At 42.7% G+C, this 27,263-nt stretch overlaps 1 protein-coding gene across 6 annotated transcripts in view; it reads left to right on the top strand.

Annotated features, from left to right (window-relative positions):
* Window positions 1-500: 500 nt before the first annotated feature.
* TMCC1 (transmembrane and coiled-coil domain family 1) overlaps window positions 501-27,263 on the top strand; it is a 261,826-nt gene continuing 235,063 nt past the window's right edge. The window contains exons 1-2 of one of the 6 annotated variants that reach the window (XM_077751622.1): window positions 501-944; window positions 21,350-21,582. The gene's annotated coding sequence lies outside the window, so the exon portion shown is untranslated. Of the gene's footprint in view, window positions 945-19,281; window positions 21,583-27,263 lie in introns of those variants that run through there. The other 5 variants (XM_077751621.1, XM_077751620.1, XM_077751625.1 and 2 more) reach the window with 5 other exon arrangements.

Raw genomic sequence — 27,263 nt, 5'->3', positions numbered from 1 at the left:
CTCCTCCTCCCACCGAAACTTCAGGTGTGTCAACTGTTCTCCATCTCCTTACACGGGTAATGGTGTGCATGCGTGTGGGCAGGTGCGTGTAACAGATTACTAAATTGTGACTTTCCCCTGAGTTACCAAGATAAATAAGACATTCTAGATCAAAATGAAAACGTTCAGAGGAAATAAACAAAACCTCATTATAAGACCCTGAAAGATCTACCTGCATCGAGGATCTAATTATCTAGTTGCTGGAGATTAAAGAAATTTGTGAGATCTTCTTCTTTTTTTTTTTTTAAATTTTTTTTTAATGTTTTATTTATTTCTAGGAGAGAGAGAGAGAGACAGCGTGAGCAGGGGAGGGTCAGAGAGAGAGGGAGTCACAGACTGAAACAGGCTCCAGGCTCCGAGCTGGCAGTCAGCACAGAGCCCGACGCGGGGCTCGAACCCACGAACCGCGAGATCATGACCTAAGCGAAAGTCGGACGCTTAACCGACTAAGCCACCCAGGCACCCCTGTGAGATCTTCTTTTGAGAAGTTAGGACTTTGCCTCTCCCTACTCTCAGCCCCACCCCACGTAGGGGGAGCACTGAGGTGCCTTACTGGAGGCCAGGAGATGGGTCACAAGGGGACTCTGGGAACTAAGTGTGGGCTCCTTGTAGGATGGAGGACACTGGGCCTGGTCTCTGATCTCAGCATTCTAAAAGATCAGAGAAAGGAGCCTCAGAGGGATGGCTGAGCTGGAAGCCTCACCGCCAGAGGCTGTCAGAGGAGTGAGCAAACAAGAAGATTCTCCACAGATCAGACGTAGGCGCCTCAGGAGAGCTGGCCTGATCTCGCCCCAGTAGACACCTGGAGGAGTGATGTGTCAGCTGCAGAGAGACAGAGTGGCTTGTGCCCCAGGTTGTGGGAGGGAAGAGTAAAAACAGAAGCTGAGGAGAATTGCCAGCAGGAGGTAAGTGTGTTGCTCACATCAAAAAGGTAAAATGGAAGGGCGTCTGGGTGACTCAGTGGTTGAGCGTCGGACTGCGTCGGACTTCGGCTCAGATTATGATCTCACTTTGCGAGTTCGAGCCCTGTATTGGGCTCGCTGCTATTGGTGCAGCGCCTGCTTTGGATCCTCTGTCCCTCTCTCTGCCTCTCCCTGCTTACACACGCTCTCTCTGTCTCTCTCTCTCTCAAAAATAAATAAACATTAAAAAGAAAAAAGTAAAATGGAATGTTCTCAAAGGTCCCCAGAATCTATGAACATACCCCCTGAGAGGGATCCGCTTCACCCACAGGTTGGCACGAACCCATTCCATAGCAGTATCAGTCGAGTCACGACTTTCCTGCTCCCCAGAATCTCAACCCTCCACCCCTCCACACACATACCTCCCCCACCCGCCATGGGTTAGAAGCCACCTGAGCCAGATGGATGAGGAGGCTTTAAAGGTGGGTAAAAGAGAAAGAAGGATTTATCTACCTTCTAATAGAAGAGGCCCCTCTGTAACTTTTTGAAAAGTTGCGAACTTTGGCTGTTTCCCAGGCTGGACGTTCTAACTTGTGAACTGAGACTGTGTTTAACACCCTGCAATGAACATAGAGGTTTTTTTGTTTGTTTGTTTGTTTTTGTTTTGTTTTCTGGTGTGTTTGTTTGAATCTGCTGTATTTGTCAGCGTTCTCCCAAGAAACAGAAGCTACAGGAGACCAGTATGTGTATCCACAAGCTGGGCTGACAGGCAAGAGAGCCGGGAGACCCCACACAGCAGTTTCAGTGTGAAGGCCACCCGCTATACGACCAGAAAGCCCTGGTGTTGCAGATGAAGTCCGAAGGCCAAGGCCATCTGCTGGAGAATTTTCTCTTGCTCGGGGATGGCTGGTCTTTTTGTCCAATTCAAGCCTTCGGCTGATTGGGTGAGGCTTACCACATTACAGAGGGCAATCTGCTTTACTCAAAACCTACCAATTTAAATGTTAATCTCATCCAAAACCCTCTCACAGGGGCACCTGGGTGGCTCAGTCGGTTAAGGGTCTGACTCTTGATTCTGCCTCAGGCCATGATCTCACAGTTTGTGAGTTCTAGACCCACATCTGGCTCTGTGCTGACAGTATAGAGCCTGGTTGGGATTGTCATTCTCTCTCTCTCTCTCTCTCTCTCTCTCTGCCCTTCCCCTCTTGTGGACACACACGCTCTCTCTCTCTCTCAAAAATAAACATTTCAACAGCAACAACAACACTCTCACACAAACACCCAATTTCATGTTTGGGCAAATATCTGGGCAGTGAACTATCAGAAAAACCATGGAGGGTCTCAGTTTCCACCCAGAGCTTTCTCCACTGAATCCATTTTAAACATATATATATATATTTAATGTTTATTTATTTTTGAGAGAGAGAGACAGAGTGCGAGCCAGGGAGGGGCAGAGAGAGAGGGAGACACAGAATCCAAAGCAGGCTCCGGGCTCTGAGCTGTTAGCACAGAGCCCAACTGTGAGATCATGACCTGAGCTGAAGTCGGACGCTTAACCAACTGAGCGGCCCAGGAGCCCTGAATCCATTTTAAAGAGGTAATGGGAGACAAAGTAAACTTTTGTGACTCTGTCCCATGAGTATGTTGCTCAGTCATTACAGCTGTCACCTGTGTTTTCAGCAGGGCCTGCAGGGAATGCCAATTTAAAAGCCCAGAGCCTGTTTCTTTGGTGGCACTAGAGTCACCCTTTGGGCAAAGATTGCTCTTCTATTTGGGAAAGCATTTATCTTAGAGTAAAAGCCGTCTTCTGGAAGGAAGAAACCATGGCCCCAGAGGAACCACGTTAATTGCTGTGTTCTGGGGGAGCAGGTATCTCTGAAGAGATTGGGGGTTGTTCCTTGGGTTTGCTTGCTCAAGTTGGAGCATGGCCTAGGGAAGTGAGGATTCCTAGACTCTGGAAAGATAAGGGATTCTGATGGGAGGGCCTCCACCTGAAGTACAAGGCAAAGGGTTAAGGAGAGAATCAGCCAGAAGGGCCCGCCGGGGTGGGGTTCTCGAGGGCCAGGGCATGACCAGTGCAGAGATATCTGGTGACTGGGTTTCAGTTTTCCTTCCACTCCGTCAGGCTTGCAGCAAAATTGTGTAAGCATATCAGCCTGGACTCCGGTTTCTCCTAGTGAGAAGGTTCCGGAACCACTGGAGGAGCAGCTGGGAGCAGGAGGTCAGAGGCTGAGGAGCACGGTGGACTGGCGATTCCTCTATTAATAATTACTGGGGGTCAGCAGGCTTCCTCGGTATGTGGGTGACCTTAGTGGTCATGGAGGGGCTGGGGGACTCTCAGGGGGGAGGCGTCTGGTGTCCTGTAGCCTGAAGGGTGCCAGGCTTTGGAGAAGTGGCACAACTCACAGTCAAGAGTTTGCTCTCTGGAGCCAGGCTGCCTGGGTTTGGGTCCCTCTGCTTCTTAGGGCCACAGGCGGGTCAATCCATCTCTCTGTGACGTCACTTTGTTCCTCTGTACAAGTGAGCTGTTTGAGGATTAAGCAAGTTGGTATTGGAAAATGCTGAGAGCACAGCTGGAATGTAAATGTTTGTTGAGTTGAGTCAGGCCACGGGGCTGTGTGAGGTTAAGTGTGGGCTATGTGGCGAGGTCACAGAGGCTTCTGTAAATCTAGACTGGGGAGCCATCCAAGGCCCTGAGCCCGAGGGCGCTGATGGAAGCAGAGGCGTGAGTTTGTGAGGGCAGGTGGGAAGAAATCCCTGGTCCCAAATGAAATATTCGCAAGCATGAGGGGCCTCCCGATGCCCCTCAAATCCCCTCCAGCCCTGGCCTTGGTCCCACCTGCTGAGAAAAGAAGGGACAAAAATAAACCAAAGGCTGTTTAGCTTTTTCTCAAAGTCTTTCCTTCCCTTTGGTGGAGTTGTCGGGCCAAGCAGAGGCCATTCCAGCTTTGTTTTTCTCTAATCTGCTTCCAGCCCAGAGGCAGAACCGAGGCCTAAAAATACCTTGAGCCGCCAGGTCAGATCACTTCAGCCTCTGCCAGTCATGCTGCCTGTCCCTCTGCTCAGCACTCTGTCCTCGGCCTTCACTCACTGGCAATTCTTGGGCACCTCCCTCCACCTCCCTCCCCAAGACTGGGGGCGGGATCTAGAGAGACAGAGACTAAGATCTGGGCTCAGGGATAGGGGTCCCCTAAGAGGGGCTGATGCCTCAGGATCCACAGATAGACAGTGTCTCTCTCAGCTCTGCCCTCTGTACAGATGGGAACACTGAGTCCTAGAAAGGGGAAGCCATGTGGTTTTCTGAGCTCAGCTACTGCCCCCACCCCTTCTTCCCAACAAGCTTCTAAGCTCTTAGCTGGCAGAGAAACTTCAAATGATGCTAATGACAAAAGCCCTGGGTCGTGAGTCCAAAACTCTGGCTCTCCTCTCCCAGGACCGGTGGGCCTCAGTTCCTTCATCTGTAAAATCGGGGGGTGTGGCCCTAGGGGAGTTCTGCAAAGATGTGGGGGAGGGCGGCAAGAAAGCTGAGGACAAAGGGGGCCTCTGGGAAACCATCCCCATATCACTGAAGCAGAGGACTGTTTGCATCTGTTTTCTGTTCTAGGACTCAGTGTAAGTTTGTCTGAAAGCAGGTTCAACTGAAATGGAGAGATGTAGAGGGTGTGAAGGCTCCTTCTGGCCCCCGTGGTCTGTGAACAGCTTCACCTGCTGTCACAGGCCAATTAGCACTCTGTGACCTGTCTACCCTAAACCACTTGCACCGGCCCAGCCCGTCTCACCTGAGCTCTGCGTGATGCCTGCGCTCCCCCCTTCTTCACCCGTGCACCCGGCAAACTGCTCATCCTTTAAGCCGTGGCTTAAGTACGGTCTCCCCCTGGAAGATTTCCAGACCTGCCCCAGACCTGCTCCATGGCCTCCTTGGAACTGCCACGGTCTCCAGGCTTCCCTTATCACAGCAGTTAATACCTTTGTCATTGCCTGTACACTTGGCTGTCATCCAAGAAGACCTGAGTTTAAATTCTGCCACTTTATGGGGCACCTGGGTGGCTCAGTCGGTTGAGCGTCCGACTTTGGCTCAGGTCATGATCTCACGGTTTGTGGGTTTGAGCCCTGTGTCGGCACTGTGCTGACAGCTCAGAGCCCGAAGCCTGCATTGGATTCTGTGTCTCCTTCTCTATCTTTCCCTCCTCCACTCATGCTCTGTCTCTCTCTCTCAAAAAGAAACATTTTATTTTATTTTATTTTAAATGTTTTATTTATTTCTAGGAGAGAGAGAGAGAGACAGCGTGAGCAGGGGAGGGTCAGAGAGAGAGGGAGTCACAGACTCTGAAACAGGCTCCAGGCTCTGAGCTGGCAGTCAGCACAGAGCCCGATGCGGGGCTCGAACCCACGAACTGTGAGATCATGACCTAAGCGAAAGTTGGACGCTTAACCGACTAAGCCACCCAGGCGTCCCAAAAATAAACATTTTAAAAATAAATAAATTTTGCCACTTTCTAGCTGTGTGACCCTGGACAAGTGACCTAACCTCTCTGTGCTTCAGTTTCCACAGCTCTAAAATACAATTAGCACACGCAAAAATACTTGCTATGTGCCATTCGTTGTTTTATGTGCTTGACTCATTTGATCCACACAACATCTCTGTGAGATTGGTAGAAAAACTATTTATTTACTTACTTGCTTATTTATTTTTTTAACAAATGAGGAAACTGAGGCACAGAGAGGTTAAATAACTTGCCCAGGACCCACATCTTGTAAGTGGCAGGGCCAGTACTCAAGCCACACAGTCCAAGTGCAGAGAGACTTGGAGGGTATGGTGTGGAGAATATGTAAATATATAAATATAGGTAAAGCTGCTTGGCACATAGTAAATACTTAACAAATGCTTTTTATCTGTTTCCTAGTGTCCTCTTCTCTTGGGGATTTAAACCTGATGATTTAGAAGAGGAATGAGCCAAATTTTTAGGTTTTTTTTTTCTTATCATGCTCTTCCATTTACTATCATGGGATCATTACATGTCAGAGCTGGATAGGACATATTAAATATTAAAGTAACAGTAACTAGCACTTACTGATAACTTATGTGTCACTGTGCTAATGTAATTTTTTAAATAGTTTTTATTTTTTATTTTTTAAATTATTTTTTAATGTTTCTTTTTGAGAGAGAGAGGCTGAGCGGGGAAGAGAGAGGGAGAGAGAGAGAGAGAGAGAGAGAGAGAATGAGAGAGAATCACAAGCAGGTTCCACACAGTCAGTGTGGAGCCAGACTCAGGGCTTGAACTAACAAACTGTGAGATCATGACCTGAACCAAAGTCAAGAGTCAGACCCTTAACCAACTGAGACACTCAGGTGCCCCTAAATTTTATTTTATTATTTTTCTTAAAGTTTATTTATTTGGGGGAGGGAAGAGAGAGAGACAGAGACAGAGAGAATCCCAAGCAGGCTCCACACCATCAGTATGGAGCCTGATGTGAGGCTCAAACTCACGAACTGTGAGATCATGACCTGAGCTGAAGTCCAACACTTTACCAACTGAGCCACCCAGGGGCCCCTGGATTTTATTTTTTAAAGCAGTTTTCAACTCACAGCAAAATTGAGTGGAAATCACAGAGAGTTCCCATATCCTCCCTGCCCCCACCCACCCCAAGCCTCCCAGACAATCAGAGTAGTACATTTGTTACAACTGATAAACCTGTAAGACATATCATTGTCACCCAAAGTCCACTGTTTACATTATGGTTCAGTCTTGGTATTATATATTCTCTGGGTTTTGATAAACGTGTAACAAAATGTATCCACCATGATAGTATCATACAAAGTATTTTCACTGCCCTAAAAATTCTCTGTGCTCTGCCCTTTCATCTCTTTCTACCCCTAACCCTTAAGAAGCACTGATCCTTTTACTATCTCTAGAAGTTTTACTTTTTCTAGAACACCATATAGTTGGAGTCATACAATATATAGCCTTTTTATATTGACTTCTTTTACTTAGTAATATGCAATTAAAATTTCTCCATATCTTCTCATGGTTTGGTAGCTCGCTTCTTTTTAGTGCTAAATAGTATCCTGTGTCTAGATGGACCACAGTTTATTTATCCATTCACTTAGAGAAGGACATCTTGGCTGCTCCCAAGTTTGGACAATTATGAATAGGGCTGTCATAATATCCATGTGTAGGTTTTTTGGTGGACATAAGTTTTCAACTCCTTTGGGTAAATGCCAAGGAGCATGATTGTTGGACTGTATGGAAAGAACGTGTTTAGTTTTGTAAGAAACTGCCAACCACCAAACCATCTTCAAAGGGGCTCTACGATTTTGCATTCCCACTAGCAACAGACGAGAGTTCCTGTTGCTCCATATTATCACCAATATTCGGTATTGTTGGTGTTCTGGATTTTGACTCTTCTAGTAGGTGTCTAGTGGTATCCTGTTGCTTTAACTTATACTTCACTAATGACATATGTTGTGGAGTATCTTATCATATGCGTATTTGCCATCCATATATCATGTTTGGTGAGGTGTCCAGATCTTTTGCTCATTTTAAGATCAGGTTGTTAGCTTTTTTATTGCTACATTTTAAGGGCTCTCTGTGTATTTTGGGTACGTCTTTTGTAAACAGTTTCTCCTAGTCTGTGGCTTGCTTTCTCATTCTCTTGACAGAGTCTTTCCCAGATCAGAAGTTTTTAATTTTAATTAAGTCCAGCTTATCACTTATTTCTTTTTTTTTTTTTAAATTTTTATGTTTTTATTTATTTCTAGGAGAGAGAGAGACAGTGTGAGCAGGGGAGGGTCAGAGAGAGAGGGAGTCACAGACTGAAACAGGCTCCAGGCTCTGAGCTGGCAGTCAGCACAGAGCCCGACGCGGGGCTCGAACCCGAACCGCGAGATCATGACCTGAGCGAAAGTCGGACACTTAACCGACTAAGCCACCCAGGCGCCCCTATCACTTATTTCTTTCATGGTGCTATGGTTTGAATGTTTATGGGTCCACCCCCACCTCTAATTCAAATGTTGAGGTCCTCACCCCTGAAGATGATGGCATTAGGAGGTGGAGCCTTTGGGAAATGCATAAGTCATGAGGGTAGAGTCATCATTAATGGAATTAGTACCTTATAATTCAGAGGGCTTCAGAGAGACTCCCTAGCCCCTTCAGCCATGTGAGAGTACGAGAAGTCTGCAACCTGGAAAAGGATTCTTGCCCACCCATGCAAACACCATGATCTTCATGACGTCAGCTTCTAGAATTGTGAGAAATAAATGTCTGTTGTTTATAAACTACTTTTTCTGTGGTGTTTTGCTATATAGCAGCCCAAGTGGACTAAGATACATGGGTCATGTTTTTGGCATTGTATCACAAAAGTCATCACCATACCCAAGGCTGCCTAGATTTTCTACTGTGTTATCTTTTAAGAACTACATAGTTTTGTGTTTTAGACTTAAGCCTATGTTCCATTTTGAGTGAATTTCTATGAAGAATGTAAAGCCTGTATCTAGATTTTCCCTTTCCTTCTTTCTTTCTTTGTTTTGCGTGTGGATGTCCAGCTGTCCCAGCACCAGCACCATTTATTGAAAAGACTCTTTTTTTCTCCATTGCATTGCCTTCACTCTCTTGTCAAACATAAACTGATTATATTTAGTGGATCTATTTCTGGGACTTCTATTCCATCCCTTTGATCTATTGGTTCATTCTTTTGCCAATACCATACTGTCTTGCTTAATATAGCTCTAGAGTGAGCTTTAGAGTGGCGGTCTCCCAATTTTATTCTTCTCCTTAAGTATTGCATTGACTCTTCTGGGAGTCTTTTGTACTCTCTCTGTATAAACACTAGAATTAATTTGTTGATATTCACAAAATAATATTTTTTATTATTTTGGGATTTTGATTGAGATTGCACTGAATCTGTAGATCAAGCTGGTGGCCTCATCTCTCGATCCTGCACAATAGGGACTGAGAGGTTATTCATAATTAAGGAAGTAAACAGGCCTGGCCTCTTGGATTCAGTTGTGCTCCTTTCTATTCTACCATTATGACACCTACTGTGCTGTCTGCCCTGCACAGCACCCCTTCTTCTTCTGAGGACAATACCTTCCTTGGAAGACCTGTTCCTTTCTACTTTCTAACCATCATGCAGTTCCATTGGGTCTTGCCAGTCACAATGCCCCACCCTCATGCCCGCATGTGATTGGTCTACGGGTGGGCACTGGACTCAAAATGGGCCAATCAGAATCTTTCCCTGAGATTTTTCTGGTCTGGATTTATGGTAAGCGTGATCTGTGCCTTCTAGTGTGAGGTTATGATGTGTGGGGCTCAGAAACTGATGGCAGCCATGTTCTCCATCACGAGGAGAAAGCTGGTCTGATAGAATAAAGCTAAGAGAGGCATAGAGGAGAGAAAGTACTCTAGGATCCAGGTGTCTCTGAGGCCCTGCCCTTTCTTTTCTTTCCTTTTCTTTTCTTTCCTTTCCTTTCCTTTTCTTTTCTTTCCTTTCCTTTCCCTTTTTTTTTTTAATTTTAGATATAGAGAGAGCATGTGAGCTGGAGAGAAGGGAAGAGGGGGGAGAGAGAGAGAGAGAATCCCAAGCAGGCTGTGCATCCCCATGACCGTGGGATTGTAACTGGAGCTAAAATCAAGTAGGACGCTCAACCGACTGAGCCACTCAGGCACCCCTGAGGCCCTTCCCTTTCCATGGATGTGTTCTATAACCATACCAGCATCCTTCCAATAAGTTGTGAGATTTTTGTGAAGCTTGTTTGCTCTGGATTTTAATCATTTGAAACCAAAATAGACCATTTTGGTTAGGATCTCCCAACCAAATGAGATACCAATTCATTTGGGTTGAGATCCCAACCACTAGCAATTCGAATCATAAGATCCCAGTAGAAAAGCTGTCAGAGCTCGATTCCCCTGGAACTACATGTATTATTGGTTCTGCTTGGATTGTATGAGGACCATGGGAGTTGGTACCACTGGCTCTGAGTCCCAGGCAGGGCCATGTTTTTCACACTATTGATAGGACCATTTGTACTCATCTTTACCTTACGTGCTGGGCTTTTGGAATGTGGCCTTCTCCTACCCCCCCTCAGGATTAAGGCCAGGTCAGTGGAAGGAATATATGGCTTATTGTCGACAGAAAGAAACAAGGGGAGTGGCGCCTGGGAGACTCGGTCAGTTGAGTGTCTGACTCTTGATTTCAGCTCAGGTCATGAACTCATGGTTTGTGAGTTCAAGCTCCGAATTGTGCTCTGGGCTAATGGTGCAGAGCCCGCTTGGGATTCTCTCTCTCTGCCCCTCCCCTGCTCATGCGCTCTCTCTCACCCAATAAATAAATAAACTTTTAAAAAATAAAAAGAAAGAAAGAAACAAGGGGAAAGGGATTAAAACTCATCAAGTCTCGCCTCTTAGGTTCTTGGTGGGAGGCAGAGAAGAGGCTAGGGGAAGCCCTCCAGGCCAAGATAAAAGGAGATTGGTCACAATCTCTTACTTCTGCCTAAATCTTAAAATGAGGTATAAATTACATAAAGTGCATAAATCTTAAGAATACATTTCTACAGGGGCACCTGGGTGGCCCAGTCAGTTAAACGTCCCACTTGGGCTCAAGTTATGATCTTACAGTTTGTGGGTTCAAGTCCTGTGTCGGGCTCTGTGCTGACAGCTCAGAGCCTGGAACCTGCTTTGGATTCTATGTGTCTCTCTCTCTTCCCCTCCCCAACTCATGCTCTGTCTCTCTCTGTCTCTCAAAAATAAATAAAACATTAAGCAAAACAATGAAAAAAAAAGGAATACATTTCTACACACATACACACTTGTATAACCACCATTCAGATCTAGATACAGAACATTACAAGCATCTAAGAAGACTGCTATGTACCCCTTCCTAGTCAATATGCTGGCCCCCCCACCCCTCTGTTGTGACCCACCTTTATCATCTTAGGTAGTTTTGCCTGTCCTTGAACTTCATGTAATGGAATCATACAGTATGTGGACTTTTGTGTCTGGCTGCTTTTTTATTCAACACAATATTGAGGATGTCTAATCTTTAATATTGGCCCCAACTCACTTGATCTTCATAGTACTCCTGTAATAATAGCAAAAAAACCCAAAAAACCAAACAAACAAACATTTGTCAGGTGCCAGGCAGTGTTCCAAGTACTTTACATGTGTGTATTCACTTCCTGCTCATAGTAGCCCGCTGGGTTAAGTATAGATAAGGGTGCTGGGGCACAGAGAGGCAATATAACTTGCCCAAGACATGGGTCTGAAGTGGCAGAGTTACAACGGGAAGGCACGCACTCCATCTCCAGTCTGAGTTCCTATCTAAGGGGTAGGAGACCTCCTACACAGTTTAAGGGCTGAGAGGCTAACTAGGCAGATCTGGGTGTTTTGGAGGCACAAGTTAGGGTAACAGAAATAAATGTGCTAAAAAGAGTAAAGGGTTGTACAAAATATAAGGCAGGGCCATATCTCATTTAATATTAATAGAGTTGCCCCTCATTCATTTACTAATCCAATAAACATTTATTGAGCACCTAAAGAGATACATGAAAGGTCAGTGGGTTCAGAACAATAGAGACAAAGTCCCTGCATCGTGGAGCTCACAGTCCAGAGAGGAAAGCAGGTAATCAAGGGGAAATTGCATGTATGTTGAGCTAATAAAGGGGATGTTCAGAATGCTTTTGGGGTGTGTTGGAAGAAGCTGACCTTGTCTGTGGGGCCAGAGAAGTCCTCTCTAAGGAAATGACATTTTAGCCTTAACATGAGAAGTCAGCAGAGTCTGAGAGAAGATGTGCCAGGTACAGAAAACAGCACAAGCAAAGGTCCTGAGGTAAGAAAGAGAAATTAGCACAAGAATTAGAAATTCAGAGTTAATAGTGTATGATAATTTGCCATATAACAGTTACTTAGCCTGCTTCCATGGAAATGAAATTTCTTATGACAATTTAAATCTTTACCTTCTCTCATTTATATATTTTGCATATAGTGGACACTAGATGTGACCGCCTTTTTTGGTCTCTCTAGACTGTAACTAGTTCTTACTAAATTTTAATTTTGTAAAGATACGTTCTTTACTGGCTATCCACATTAGCAGAGTTAAACACATCCTGAAAGACATATATGGAGGCATATTTGGAAATGTGATGTTATTACTACAAAGATACCACAATACTTAACGGAAGTTATGCAAAATTTTACCAAACAACTAAAGGTTTTCAGTTCCTTTGCATTCATTTCCCACCAATACTATCACTAATACCCATTAATTGCTTTTAACTGTCAATTTTCAATAGCTGTTGCAGTTCATGCTCACCGCCATTCGTCAAATTACATGTCACTTAGTCCAGTGCTTAGTCTAGATTGCCAGATTGCCTAAAATAAAGACTTTGACTAAACTGATCTGGAATAGGGCTAAGATTTTGCACTTTTTAAAAAATATTTTTCTATGTTTTTTATTTATTTCTGAGAGAGAGAGAGAGCAGGGGAGGGTCAGAGAGAGAGAGAGAGAGACAGAATCTGAAACAGCCTCCAGGCTCTGAGCTGGCTGTCAGCACAGAGCCCGATGCGGGGCTTGAACCCACGAACCATGAGATCATGACCTGAGCCGAAGCTGGACGTTCAACCGACTGAGCCACCCAGGCGCCCCTAAGATTTTGCATTTTTAACAATCTCCCAGGTGATGCTGATTCTGCTGGTCCAAGGACCACATTTTTTTTTAATTTATTTTTTATTTTTTTTATTTCTAGGAGAGAGAGAGACAGCGTGAGCAGGGGAGGGTCAGAGAGAGAGGGAGAGACAGACTCTGAAACAGGCTCCAGGCTCTGAGCTGGCAGTCAGCACAGAGCCCGACGCGGGGCTGGAACCCACGAACCGCGAGATCGTGACCTAAGCGAAAGTCGGGCGCTTAACCGACTAAGCCACCCAGGCGCCCCCCAAGGACCACATTTTGAATAGTAAGGATTTAGATTAAAGACTGAAAAAGGTCATTATTTTTGTTCAGGATCATACATTTTTACTTTAAAAATGACATTGCGTTTCAAATGCAGGATAAAAAAGAAATTTACTTTAAAATTTGGGTTTGGATCATAGGTAGCTTGAGGAATTTGCAACTGAAATCTCCTTTTTCTAGTATTTTCTATGTTGAAGAGATTGAAACCAATGTCAAAAGGCTCTGCAACTTATTGTAAAAATCAATTATCTATTTTTTTAAAAGAGAAAGACATTTCTAGTATTTTTAATGTTTTATTTATTTTTGAGTGAGGGAAAGAGACAGAGCATGAGCAGGGGAGAGGCAGAGAGAGAGGGAGACACAGAATCCCAAGCAGATTCCAGGCTCTGCGCTATCAGCATAGAGCTCGATATGCGGCTTAAACTCACAAACTGTGAACTTTGAGGTCATGACCTGAGCTGAAGTCAGACACTTAACCTACTGAACTACCCCGGCACCCGATTAATAATCCATTTTTTAATTTTTTGTTTTTTAAAGAGAGAAAGCGCCAGAGAGGGAGGGGCAGAAAGAGGGAGACAGAAGATCTGAAGCAGGCTCTGCATTGAGAGCTCAGAGCCCAATGTGGGGCTTGAACTTGCAAACTGCAAGATCATGACCTGAGCTGAAATCCAGAGTTGGATGCTTAACTGAGCCACCCAGATGCCCCAATAAATCTAGTTTTTAAAAATAATCTATTTTTTGGCAATGAGAAACAATGAAATCTGGCCATGTGTAGCAACATGGATGGACCTTGAGGGTGTTATGCTGAGCGAAATAAGTCAGGCAGAGAAGGACAAATATCATATGTTTGCACGTATAGGAGGATTAGGAGGAACTTGACGGAGGAACAAGGGGGAGAAGAAGGGCGGAAATGGTGGGGGAAAGGGAGAGAAGCAAACCATGAGAGACTCTTGAATGCTGACAAAAACTGAGGACTGATGGATGTGGGGGGAGGGGGGGATGGGCATGGAGGAGGACACTTTGGGGATGAGCACTGAGTGTTATGTGGAAACTAATTTGACAATAAACTATTAAAAAAAAAAATAATCTATTTTTATAAGGATTCTCATTTAGTTTTTCTTTGTAGAACTTCTTAATCCCTTTGAGGTTTTTGAGAGCATTATATACATTCAAAATTTTGTTTTTTTGTACATTGAATTTTCTGTATCATTTTATTTAAACCATTAATTTTATCTAAAGCATCATACTAAGTCAGTACTAAGCTAATAAATTTAGACAAGGATATATTTGAAAGTAGAACGTCAGCTGGTATTTTAGAACCCATGTTCTTTGTTAATATCATCATAAAAAAGATCATTGCACACTGTTTGTAACTGAATTTTTACTGGCATGATAGTATCAACTCAATTTCCCTGTCATCTATTTAACAGTGGTCTTACATTTATATTCAGTGTCTTTCAATATACTCAAACGTTTAACTGAAACCGAAAAGCAGTCATACAGTTTTTTGGAAGATACTTTTAAAATCAATAATGTTAAAGGAGAGTTTGACTGCACTGCTCATAATGAAGTTTAAAGAATGCTTTAAAAAGCTATAGAATGGTATATCATTTTTTTCAAAGAACAATTACAATGCTACATTTTCACCATATAGTTGCACCATTGTCATATTTCTGGCTTCTCAAGTGATTTTTGTCATGTTCAGTTTTTGTAAGTATTTTATGAAAAATTTAAAGTGGGGGCGCTTGGCTGGCTCAGTTTGTGGAACATGCGACTCTTGATATCAGGGTGTGAGTTCAAGCCCCATGGTGGGTGTAGAGATTACTTAAAAATAAAATCTTTAGGAGCGCCTGGGTGGCTCAGTTGGTTAAGCGTCCAACTTTGGCTTGGGTCATGATCTATTGGTTCATGAGTTCTAGTCCTGCATCAGGCTCTCTACTGTCAGCATGGAGGCTGCTTTAGACTCTGTTCCCCACTCTCTCTGCCCCTCCCCCATGCTCCCTCTCTGTCCCAAAAATAAACAAACATTTTAAAAATAAATAAAATCTTTACAAGAAAGTATTTGAGTTTAGAAATCTACAAATTGAATCATAATTATTATCTGTGTTACATACATACATTAGGTATTGAATCTAAAATAATGAGTTAAAGTTTAGCACTTTTCACCTTATCCCCAAATATATCTTTTATAATACCTGCTAACATTTTAATAAATGGGTTTTATATTTCATCCTCTGAGTAATGTGTCATGTTTTGTTGGTGTTATTTGATTTTGCATAAATATTCTTCCATGATATTACCAAATGTTGCCAAATGGATAATTTTCCAATTTCCGCACACTTAAAAGTAATTGGATAAGTGTTTGAATGCTAGATATTACCTCACCAAAGGAAGAATCATTTGTATAATGTTTTCAATAGGAGCACACCAATATTTTTACCATCTTATACAGTCTCTATTCTGTAGCACTATTTTTCACTGTGTCCCATGTATCTCTGATGCTCTTTTCTGTGTTTTCCCTCCTTTTCCCTTTCTGTATACTTTTGGTTGTGTCTTTTAGTTCACCAATCTTCTGCTCTGCTTCTAATCTGCTATGAATTACATCAAAAGAATTTTTTAAAATATTTTATTATTTATTATCATTGAACACTTATTCATTTTTGAGAGACAGAGAGAGACAGAGCATGAATGAGGGAGAGGCAGAGAGAGAGAGAGAGAGAGAGGGAGACACAGAATCCGAAGCGGGCTCCAGGCTCTGAGCTGTGAGCACGAGCCCGATGTGGGGCTCAAACCCACAGACCACGAGATCATGACCTGAGCTGAAGTCGGATGCTTAACCTACTGAGCCATCCAGGTGTCCCTAAGATTTTATTTTTGAAGCAATCTCTATACTCCATGTTTCGGGCTCAAATTTACAATCTGGAGATCAAGAATCAGGCACTCCTTTAATGAATTCTTTTTAATCACAATTTTATTAAGGCATACTATACATACAACAAACTGCACTTATTTGTAGTACACAACTGGATGAACTTTGACATAGGTATATACCCATGAAACCACTGCCATAATCACGATTCAGATTATTCTGATTATCTCCAAAAGTTTCTTTGTAATCATTTACCCCTCATCTCTGTCACCATATCTGGACCTGGGCAACCAACGATGTGCTATCATTATAGATTAGTTTGCATTTTCTAGAATTTTACATGGAAGTATACAATGTGTATTCTTTTGTCTTCAGCTTCTGTTGCTCAGTATAATGGCTTTGGGATTCATCCACATAGCTGGGTGTATTGGTAGTTCATTCCTTTTAACTAGTGAGTAGTAGTCCATCATATAGATTTACCAAATTTGTTCATTCACATACCTGTTGATGGGCATTTGAGTTGTTACCAGTGTTTTGATACTGTGAATAGAGCTGCTATAAATATTCTTGTACAAGTCTTGGTGTGGATGGACATATGTTTTCATTTCTCTTGGTTATATGATAGTCTCTCTGAAGTGTCCACTTGGCTTTCCTATAGTCTCCAGTTATTTTACACTTGTCAACAGTAATCTAAGTATTGCTATGAAGGCATTTTTGTATAAATAATTAAAGTCCTTAATCAGTTGACTTTAAGAAAGGGAGATTAGGGGCGCCTGGGTGGCTTAGTTGGTTGGGCGTCTGACCTCGGCTCAGATCATGATCTCATGGTTGGTGGGTTCAAGCCCCACATCGGGCTCTGTGCTGACAGCTCAGAGCCTGGAACCTGCTTCAGATTCTGTGTCACCATCTCTCTTTGCTCCTCCCCTGCTCATGCTCTCTCATGCTCTTGCTCTCAATAATAAATAAAAACATTAAAAAAAGAAAAAAGAAAGAAAGGGAGATTATCCCAAATAATCTGGTTTGGCCAGATTCAGTCATTGGGGAGTCCTTAAAAACACAGTTGAGTTTCTCCTGAAGAAGAAATTTGTCTTGGGACAGCAGTTTCTGCCTTAGCCTGAAAGTTCCAGTCGACCCTTCCTGATAGCCTGCCCTGTGAATTTTGATTTTGCTTAACTAGCCCTCTTCCCCACCCCCAATTGCATAAATCAATTTCTTTAAATAAATCTCTTGTTTCTTGTCTTCTACTTGTTCTGCTTTTCTGAACCCTGACTGATACAGATTTTGGTATTGAAAGTGGTTCTAAATGAACAGAATCTTAAGAATGAGTTTTCTGAATTGTTCTCTAACCTGGTTAGATTTAAATGTTTATTTATTTATTTATTTATTTGAGAGAAACAGAGACACTGCAAGCAGGGGAGGGGCAGAGAGAGAGGAGGAGAAAGAGAGAAACCCAAGCAGGCTCTGTACTGTCAGCACAGAGCTCCATGTGGGGCTTGAACTCATGAACCGTGAGATCATGACCTGAGCTGAAATCAAAAGTTGGTTACTCAACTGACTGAGACACCCAAGTGTCCCTAACCTAGTTAGATTTAAAGGCACACTAATGACTATTTTCAGGGGTAAAGAGGGTAATGGTAGTCCATGGCATGATGAGGCATTGGGTATTCCTTTTTTTTTAAGTATCTTTTTTAATTTTTTAAATGTTTATTTTTATTTTTGAGACAGAGAGAGACAGAGCGTGAGCAGGGAGGGGCAGAGAGAGGGAGACACAGAATCTGAAGCAGCTCCAGGCTCTGAGCTGTCAGCACAGAGCCTGACACGGGGCTCGAACCCACGAACAGCGAGATCATGACCTGAGCGGAAGTCCGACGCTTAACTGACTGAATCACCCAGGCACCCCTGGGTATTCCTAATCAAATAACTATAGCAAGGGAGGTCGAGAAAGGCCATGTATTTTCTGCCTTAGGATAGTGTAGTCAATTTAGGAATATAATGGGATTGGCTGGTTGCTCCTAACTGTACTGAAGAAAGTGAGGAAAGAAAAGGATGAGCTCTGGCCTTCAATCCCCAGCTCAAATGATGCATAGATGACTGGAAAGCTTCTAAATCTACCTTGAAATAAACGCTGAGGGCCAAGATTTCTGAAAAACCAAACTCAGAGCCTCATTCTGCAAGGGGCTAATAGAAATGCTGGTTACAGTCTGTGGCCTGCTCCCTGAATTACAGTGCAGAACTTTAAGATTTTGGAGCAAAACTCTGCCATCTTCTACATATAATTACTCTCCTTTTGAGAAACAGCTTTTGGCTTACTACTGAGGCCTAGTACAGACTGAATGCTTGACCATGGGCCATCAAGTTACCAGGTAATCTGAGTCGCCCATCATGAACTAGGTGCTTTCTGACTCACAAACTATAAAGTTGTGCATAAATGGCAATCACAAATGGTATGGTCACTGAAGGTATGAGTAAGTTGTACGAGGAAGTGGCCCAAATGTCGTTGGCTCCTTGCTACATTATCTTTTCTCTCAGCCCACAGATACAATCCACTGGGGCATTTCCTATGATCAGTTGACTGGGGAAAAAAGAGAATAGTCTTGGTTTATAGCCTCGTGTACAAAGGTTGCAGGTGCTGGGTGAAAATGGACTGCTATAGTACTGCTCCTCTCTGGGGTAGTCTTGAAGAACAGTGAAGAAAAAGCCTCATGGTTGGCAGAACTTCAAGCAAGGCACCTGTTTGCTCATTTTGTCTTGAAGAAGAATTGGCCAGAAGCTCTGCTGGTCTGTAGGTCTTGGTTCCAAAGGGAAGAGGGCTTCCACCAGAAGACCCAATAATGAATTTTTTATTTTTTTACTTTTCAAAATAGTTTTATTTTTTTGCATTTTATTTAAATCCAAGTTAGTTAATATATGGTGTAATAATGGTTTCAGGAGTAGAATTTAGTGATTTATCACTTACATGTAATAAACATCCAGTGCTCATCCTGACAAGTGCCCTCCTTAATGCCCATCACCCATTTAGCCCATCCTCCTGGCCAATACCCCTCCAGCAGCCCTCAGCTTGTTCTCTGTATTTAAGAGTCTCTTATGGTTTGCCTCCCTCTGTGTTTTTATCTTATTTTTCCTTCCCTCCCCCTATATTCATCTCTTTTCTTAAATTCCACATATGAGTGAGATCATATATTTCTTTCTCTGACTGACTTATTTCATTTAGCTTATTACACTGTAGTTTCATCCACATTGTTGCAAATGGCAAGATTTCATTCATTTTGATTGCCGAGTAATATTCCAGAGCCCACATCTTCTTTATCCACCCATTAGTCGATGGACAGTTGGGCTCTTTCCATAATTTGGCTATTGTTGGTAGTGCTGCTAACAATGATTCTTTTGAACTGGAATGGAGATTGTCCCATGGGTACTTTGGGTATCTCATGGCTCTGAATCAACAGGCAAAGAAGGGAGTTTTTGTTTTTGTTTTTAATGTTTATTTTATTTTGAGAGAGAGAGAGAGAGAGAAGGAGGGGCAGAGAGAGAGGGAGAAAGAGAATCCCTTTCTGTCAGCAGTCAGAGCAGAGCCAAACACAGGCTCCAACCTACAAACCATGAGATCATGACCTGAGCTGAAATCTAGAGTCAGACGGTAAACCCACTGAGCCGCCCAGGAGGAAGTTTCTTATATGCTAAGTGAAATAAATCACACAGGGAAAGACAAATATATGATTTCACTTATATGTGGCGTCTAGAAGAGTAAAAATGAATGAACGAACAAACAAAAGAAGAAAGAGATCCATAAATATGTAGAACTGGTGGTTGCCAGAGGGAAGGGTGGTAGGGGAATGGGTATAAGTCGAGGTGACTGGGAGATACAGGCTTCCAGTTATAAAATGAACAAATCACAGAGATGAAAGGTACAGCACAGGGAATATAGTCAATGGTATTCAAATAGTGTTGTATAGAGACAGGTGGCTCACTGTGGTGAGCATAGCATAGTATATAGATTTGTCAAATCACTGTGTTTTACACCTGAAACTAATGTTAAGAAGGGCGTTCCTGTTCTGGCTGGGGTGGCTGATCCTAATTACCAAGGGGGAAATTTAATTGCTACTACACAACGGAGATGTATTGATAGTAGCTAACTCTATGTTGCAGTATTAAGTTACAGGATGTCAAAAATGGAAAGGGAACATCACCTAAGGATGAAAGGTATTCTCTTTTGGGGAAAGGTATATGTTTCAGTTGTATGCAGGTTAGTTGTAGCATGTTGGGGGAAGTATGACTTTGTTATTGTCTTTATTCGGACCTTGAGTACATTTAAGGAAATGTGTAGGAGTGGGATTAATGGGTCATAAGACTTTAATTGTAGCTATTCTAAGGAGAGTGTAGTGGTGGATTTGGTGGTTTTGATTAGCAAATTCCTGGATGAATAAAGTTGTTGAGCATCTTTTTGTTGCTTATTGGCCATTTTTTTCTCCTTTGGTGAAATGTTTACTAAAACCTTTGCTCATTGTTAAATTGGGTTGTTTATTGCCTTTTTATTACTCAGTTATAAGAGTTCTTTATATATTCTGAATACAAGTCTATTGTCAGATATATTGTATTGCAAATTCTCCCTCCCATCTGTCGCTTGTCTTTTCATTTTCTTAATGGTGTCTTTTAAAGAATAAACATTTTTTAATTGGATGGAGTTCAAATTGAGAACTATTTCTTTTTGTGGCCTAAGAAATCTTTGCCTATCTCGAGATCACTAAAGATTTTTTTGTTTTCTTCTAGAAATTTACTTGTAGCTTTAGCTTTCATGTTTATAACCCATTTTTAGTTTCCTCAGGGGCCTCCTACAGTGCTCCTGAGATCTATAAACGCATCCCCCCATCAACCTCAAATCTAAGATAATCTTGCCACCTCCCGGGCCTTCACTTTTCATCCGAACTATCATCAAGCCCTGTCTGTCCCTAGGAAGTGCTCTTCTCTACCATCACCAGTTTACCTTGCCTTGACTGTTACAGCAGCCTTCTAACTGGGCCCTCTGTCCCAACTCTGAGCCCCCTCCAGAAGTGATGGTTTAAAAATAGAAACAATGAAAAATCCTCAATGGCGTCCCCAGATTCTCAAACCCTTGCCTCAATTATTGCATACCTCTTCCCGCACTCAATTCCACACTCAGTGGTCTTTCAGCACACCATTCTGGCCATGCCAAGCTCTCACCTGTCGGTCCTTGTTAACTCCTTTCCAGTCAGCCTCTGGATTCCAGCCTGTATATCCTTGACTAAATTTCCACCGCCCCCCCCCCAGGTTTTAACATCTTGTACCTCCCAGAAGAGATCTTACTAATTACAAGCTTTAACGTCTTGTGATTCTCCCTTTAACGTTGTCCTTCTTCACCAGACCTAATTTCGTGTGGCTAGGGACACTTTTATTTCCATAGTGTACCCCCAGCAAGTGGCACAGGGCCTACCACACGGAAGCTTCAATACATAAATGATGAACGAATAAATCAGTTAGAAAAATGGAATAATAAAGGGATAGGCTGATGGCTGCTGTGGTCCCTTCAGTGGTATTACCAGACGGTAAATAGTAACAGCCTCCGTCTTTATCCCAGCAGCTGACGAAAACCTGCTAGATCGGAGAAGGAAGGAAGGCCTTTCGATCAAGGTGGGAAGAACAGGTGTGTGTATTCCGGAACGGCGGCTGAAGTCTGCTCAAGTTTGCGTAGCTCTGGACCCTCGCTCGCCAGAAAAAGGGGCCAGACCAGAGGGCCTTGGTTTCTGGACCTTACGCCGGGAGGAACGCAGCGGGGAGGAGAGCAGCGAGAGCAGCGCAGGATCACCTGCCAAGGTTCTACTCTGNGCCCCCGTTCGGGGCTGGAGCTCCGGGCCTAGGACTCGTCCTCCAGCATCCCGCCGGGCCTCTTTCCTTCCCTGCTCGTTCCGCTGTCACTTGGACACTGGGGCTTCCCTCCCTACCCCCTCCCTTCGTCCCCCTTTCCATCCTCCACCCTTCCAGGGCCGAGGGGAGGGAGGGGCGTGTGGGGAGTTGGGCCGCGCGCGGCCCGAGGGACTGTTTGGGAGTAGACTCTGGTGGGGGTCTGGGGTCCTGTGAGCCCTCGCGTGTTCTGGCGTCCTCAGAAGTTGGCCACTGGGGCCCAGCCATTGCCACCTGGAACCAGTTTCGCACCTTTTGTTTTGATTTTGAACTTGTCGTTTGAGGGGAGGAAGGAGCCCGCGCGCGGTACTGGGAAAGGGAGGCTAGGTGTTGCAAGGTGGGTTGTGAGAAGAGGCTGGCTGGCTTGGCCCCAGAGTGCCTTTTATTAATCCTTGTAGGAAGAGAAAGGAGTTGCACCTTCCTAAATATCCGTTTATAGGCAACCTCCTGCTTTTTGTTGCTGCTGCTGTTGTTTATTTTAAGCAAAGGTGTGTGTCGTGTTGGTCCAGTTGCTGGTTTGGTTCACACCTTAACAACGTTGCTGGTGAGGATCTCCCGGGTGAATCCGCAGCAGAGTTTCTTGAGGCAGCCCTCTTGAGCTGTCGGCGAATTTCTCCCTTTTCTTGGATGACCCCATACACGAGTCCTGGTAGATTCTAGTCACCGCTTTTGCAAGTCTGCCTTTTCACCCTGTCACAGAAGAAACGAAGATAAAAAACACACCGTCTAATCCAAAATGGTTGCTGTAAATCTGACATACTCATAAACGTCTCTAGGAAAGGTCTGAATTCCTAAACTAGTTAATTCCAAAAAAAAAAAAAAAAGTCTGGGGCTTAAAAAGCAAGTAGCTGCTTTACACAAAACTTTTCTATGTTTATGTCTTCTGACCAACACCTTAATTTTTGGAAGTGATTTTGTTAAACCAGATCCTTGTCTTTGAAGTAGTACCTGTGTATAGAAATTGTTGCAAAGCCTGGAGGAGAGAACCTTATGAAAATGTTAATGACAAGATTCCTACAGGGAGTAGATAGATAGTGTCTGTCCGTTTGTAGATTACAACAGCAAGACCAGAATTGTGAGTAGGTGGTAATTTTACTAATGTCCTGTAACACACAGTGCTTTTAGGTGGGATTTTAACCTAACTACCTTGCCCTCTACCAGTAGAATTGGTTTGTGTATATATTTTTTAATTTTTTTGAAATCACACACCCACTCTCTGGCTAGTGTAGAAAGATTAAAAAGCTGCTTCTGGTCTGTGGGTGGTAACCTTTTAATTTCTGAAGAGTTTTCAGTTGCTTACAGGATAGATTGCTGATCACCATAGGAAACATTTAGGTATTAAAAATTTCATTAGCACGTGATGGAGTCTGTTGTAATTATGAACATAGAGATTTGGCATAGTGTGGGTGTTGTGTACCATGTACATAGGAAATTAGATTTTTCAGAGTATTTGCATCTTAAGAAAAACAGAAGTGCAGTCAGCTGACAGAATGTTGTTACACCTTCCAGTAGTCGAGAGACTCTTATGAGCATGCACACAAAAAGACCTGTACAGTTTCATGAAGAAACCCAATGACCTGGACTAGTTGGTGACCACCATTTCTTTAAGCTGTTAATGCCTGTCATATATTCATAAAACCTATTATGGCTAGGGCTTGAGTTTAAATTCTTCACAATGACATTTATGAATCACTCATTTATTCATCAAATATTTATTGACTCCTTATTTTGTTCCAGGAGTTTTTTTCTAAATACTAGACTATGGTGGGGAACAAAATAGACAAGGTCCTTGTTGGGCTTTTTTTCTGTTTGTGTGAGAATGAGGATAACAAGCAAATAGACAAGATAATTTCAGGTAATGCTATAAATCCGCCATTAGCAAACGTTTTCCTGTTAAAGACCAGAAAGTGTTTTAGGCTTTATGGGCCATACAGTTTGATTGCAGCTACTCAGCTCTGTTGTTTTAGTGTAAAGTAGCCACAGGTAGTACATAAACAAGTGTTTCTATGTCCTATTTAAACTTGGTAGTGGAGCCTGGTTGCCTCATTCGGTTAAGCTTTCCACTAGTGATTTTGTTTTTCTTTTTAAAAATTTTTTAAATGTTTTATTTACTTCTGAGAGAGGGAGAGACAGAGACAGTGTGTGCAGGGGAGGGTCAGAGAGAGAGAGAAGGAGATACAGAATCTGAAACAGGCTCCAGGCTCTGAGCTGGCTGTCAGCACAGATCCCGACATGGGGCCCAAACCCACAAACTATGAGATCATGACCTGAGCCGATATCAGACGCTTAACCGACTGAGCCACCCAGGCACCTTGCTTTCCACTAAGTGATTTTGGCTCTGGTCATGATCTCATGGTCACTGGGACCGAGCCCTGAGTAGAATTCTGAGCTGACAGAGTGGAGCCTGCTTGGGATTCTTTCTCTCCCTCTTTTTTCTGCCCCTCCCTCACCCATGCACACACATTCTCTCTCTCTCTCTCTCAAAATAAATAAACTTAAAAAAAAAAAAAAACCTTTGTACATTGAAATTTGAATTTCATGTAATTTTCCCATGTCACAAAATATTATTTTTGATTTTTTTTTTTTTTTTGGCTGTAATTAAAACATAGGACAAACTGTATTTGGCCTGTAAGCTCTAGTCTGGCCCTTATAGAAAAAGCTTGCTGATTCCTGATATTAGCTATGAAGAAGATAAGATGTGACAAGTGGGTGACTGGTAGGGGTGGTGGGGAGACCTCACTAAGGAGAAGATATTTCAGTTGTGGCCTAAAAGATGGAAGAACTTTACTGGCAAATAAAACAGCAAGTACAGAGATCTGCAAGTGAAAATGAACTGCTCCTATGTTCCCTGGCATTGAACTTTACATACTGTCATTCTTGCCTTTGTGACTTTTTTCATTTTGTTTTTAACTAGGTTGCCCTATTCTGTCAGGTTTTAAAAGTCTACCCATAATAGAATCTAAGACTTGGAAGAGATCTTAACTTCCTACCCAATTGCTCTCTTTTAAAACGTTCTCAGTGATTTTTCAGCTTCTGTTTGACACCTTTGATAAATGTAACTTCATTACTTTGAGGTAGCCTATGCCATTTTTGATAGTTCTAATTGTTAGAATGTTCTTCATGTTGTAATAGGTTTCACCTTTTCTACCTTTTTTCCCTGATGCTGCCTTACAGTGACTGTGGAGTAAGCCTTCAGTGGGTTGCACCTCATTTCCAGGGGTCAATTCTAAAGCCAGGACTTGAAACAAAAATCAGATAAAATGGAAACTATATTTGAAAATCCCTTAAATTGCTTAAAAGTATCGTACACGTTTTTGTGTATATAGTGATATATAATTCTTATGTACTTTGCAAACTGAGAGCTTTTGTGTGTTACTGAAGGAGGGCACGAGAGGAAATTATGTAGATATCTAGGCCTTCACATAGTTTTGCTTTTTAAAACAGCTGTCAGGGGCACCTGGGTGGCTCAGTTGGTTGAGCGTCCCACTTCGGCTCAGGTCATGATCTCATGGTTCATGGGTTCGAGCCCCACGTCGGGCTCTGTGCTGACAGCTAGTTCAGAGCCTTGAGCCTGTTTCAGATTCTATATCTCCTTCTCTCTCTGACCCTCCCCTGCTCATGCCGTCTCTTTCTCAGAAATAAATAAAACATTAAAAAAACCAAACAGCTGTCAAATCCCTATCAGAGAGTGGTGGATGGTGGCAAATTTTAATGTGTTTCTGCTTCCTTGCAGAGTTTATTTTATTGTATTTTTACATTAAGCCTCTATTATATTAATGTTTATAAATGTGTTGTGAATATTAAATGAGATAATACATATGGAAGTACGTGGCACATGGTAAGTGGTCAATAAATGTTTGCAAGATTTAAAGTTCTTGCTTCACTGGGCTCACATGCACACTGTCCTTTGAAAAGTTGCAGAGAAGAACTTGGCCACCTGCTTCCTGTCTTTCCAAATTGGCATTTCCTGTTGTGGCTCTACCAAACAGCTGTCACTCTCTGTGTCCTTGAGTGTTGGTCACATTTTACCAGAGGTCAGCTAGTAAGTTCAATGGCTGTATGATATAACTCTCTTCTGTCACATGACTCAAAGTATTTGAACACCGCTGTTGTCTCCCATTCAGGTCTTCACTTCTCAGGGCTAAATTTCGTGTCTTTCATTTCTTTTAGTATTTTCTTATTTCTTTACTCTGGTGGTTCTTATGAGTACACCAAATTATTGTTTTTTAGTTTTACTTTGGTACCCTGAATTACATTTTAAGGTATAAACTCATCTTTTATCTCCATGATGAAGTCTGCCTTCATAATTCTAGACCTTCTCTATATTCCTAATATACTTTTAACCCCATTTCTCAATTTAATATTTTCTTAAAATTTATACTTGTTTCATGAACTTTTTTTTTTTGTATAATTATTGTCAGGTTGGTTTCCATACAACACCCACTGTCATGAGCATTTTTCTTGCCTCACAGTGAGACCATAAGCTGCTTCAAGGCCAAAACCTTGTTTCATGTATCTTTTGTGTCCTGATGCACTGAGTAAAATCTCAGGCATGCAGTAGATCACAAGTAGTTCAATTAAAAAACAAAAAAAAAACCAATTTGGGGAGCCTGGGTGGTTTAGTCAGTTACGCCTCTGGCTTCAGCTCAGGTCATGACCTTGCGGTTCGTGAGTTCAAGCCCTGCGTCAGGTTCTGTGCTGACAGCTCAGAGCCTGGAGCCTACTTAAGATTCTGTGTCTTCCTGTCTCCTGCCCCTCCCTTGCTTGCACTTTCTCTCTCTCTCAAAAAAACCCAAACCCCCTCCGCCCCAAAAATGACACACACCAAAACTATTAAAACAAGCTTTTTTAAAATAGAAGTGTTATATTTACTGCATTATCGTGAAAATAGTACAGAGAGTTCCTGTTTGTCCAGTTTCCCTTATTATTAACATTAGTGTGGTGTATTTGTCATAAGTAATAAACCAGAATTTTGTTACTATGTGTACTGGTGGGAAACAACTTTATGAACTAGAGCACAGTGTTTGTGGATAGTTCCTTTTGCCTTTAGTCTTAAGTTTTGCCTTTAGTCCACTCATTTCCAGCATTACTTGGTCAGCACCTTATTCCTCTACCTGCATTGTGAGGTTGTTTCATATTTATAATAGATTCAATTTTTTTTTTAGTATTTATTGTTGAGAGAGAGAGACACATAGTGTGAGCAGGGTAGGGGCAGAGAGGGAGACACAGAGTCTCTGCTGCAGGCTCTCAGTGCTGACAGCTCAGAGGCTGATGCGGAACTCGAACTTCCCAACCGCTAGATCATGACTTGAGCCAGAGTTAAATGCTTAAATGAATGAACCACCCAAGCACCGCTGTAATAGATTTAGATTGTTTTGTCACATTTTGCATTCATTTTATACTGGGATCCCTTTACCTCTTAAAGGATCATTTTAAAATTTGCACACGTTAAGGCTTATTCTCTGCCGTGACACAGAATGGGTTTTGACAAACTTTTGATCTCTTATATTCACCATTACAGTATCCTATAGAATAGTTTCAGTGCTCTAAAACATTTATCCCTCAGCTATTCAATATACCTGATACCAGTCCCT

Source organism: Crocuta crocuta, unplaced genomic scaffold, assembly GCF_008692635.1.
Source record: "Crocuta crocuta isolate KB4526 unplaced genomic scaffold, BGI_CrCroc_1.0 scaffold69-1, whole genome shotgun sequence".
Taxonomy (NCBI): domain Eukaryota; kingdom Metazoa; phylum Chordata; class Mammalia; order Carnivora; family Hyaenidae; genus Crocuta; species Crocuta crocuta.
The sequence above is the reverse complement of the archived record's forward strand: the minus strand, read 5'-3'. Positions and strand labels throughout refer to the sequence as shown.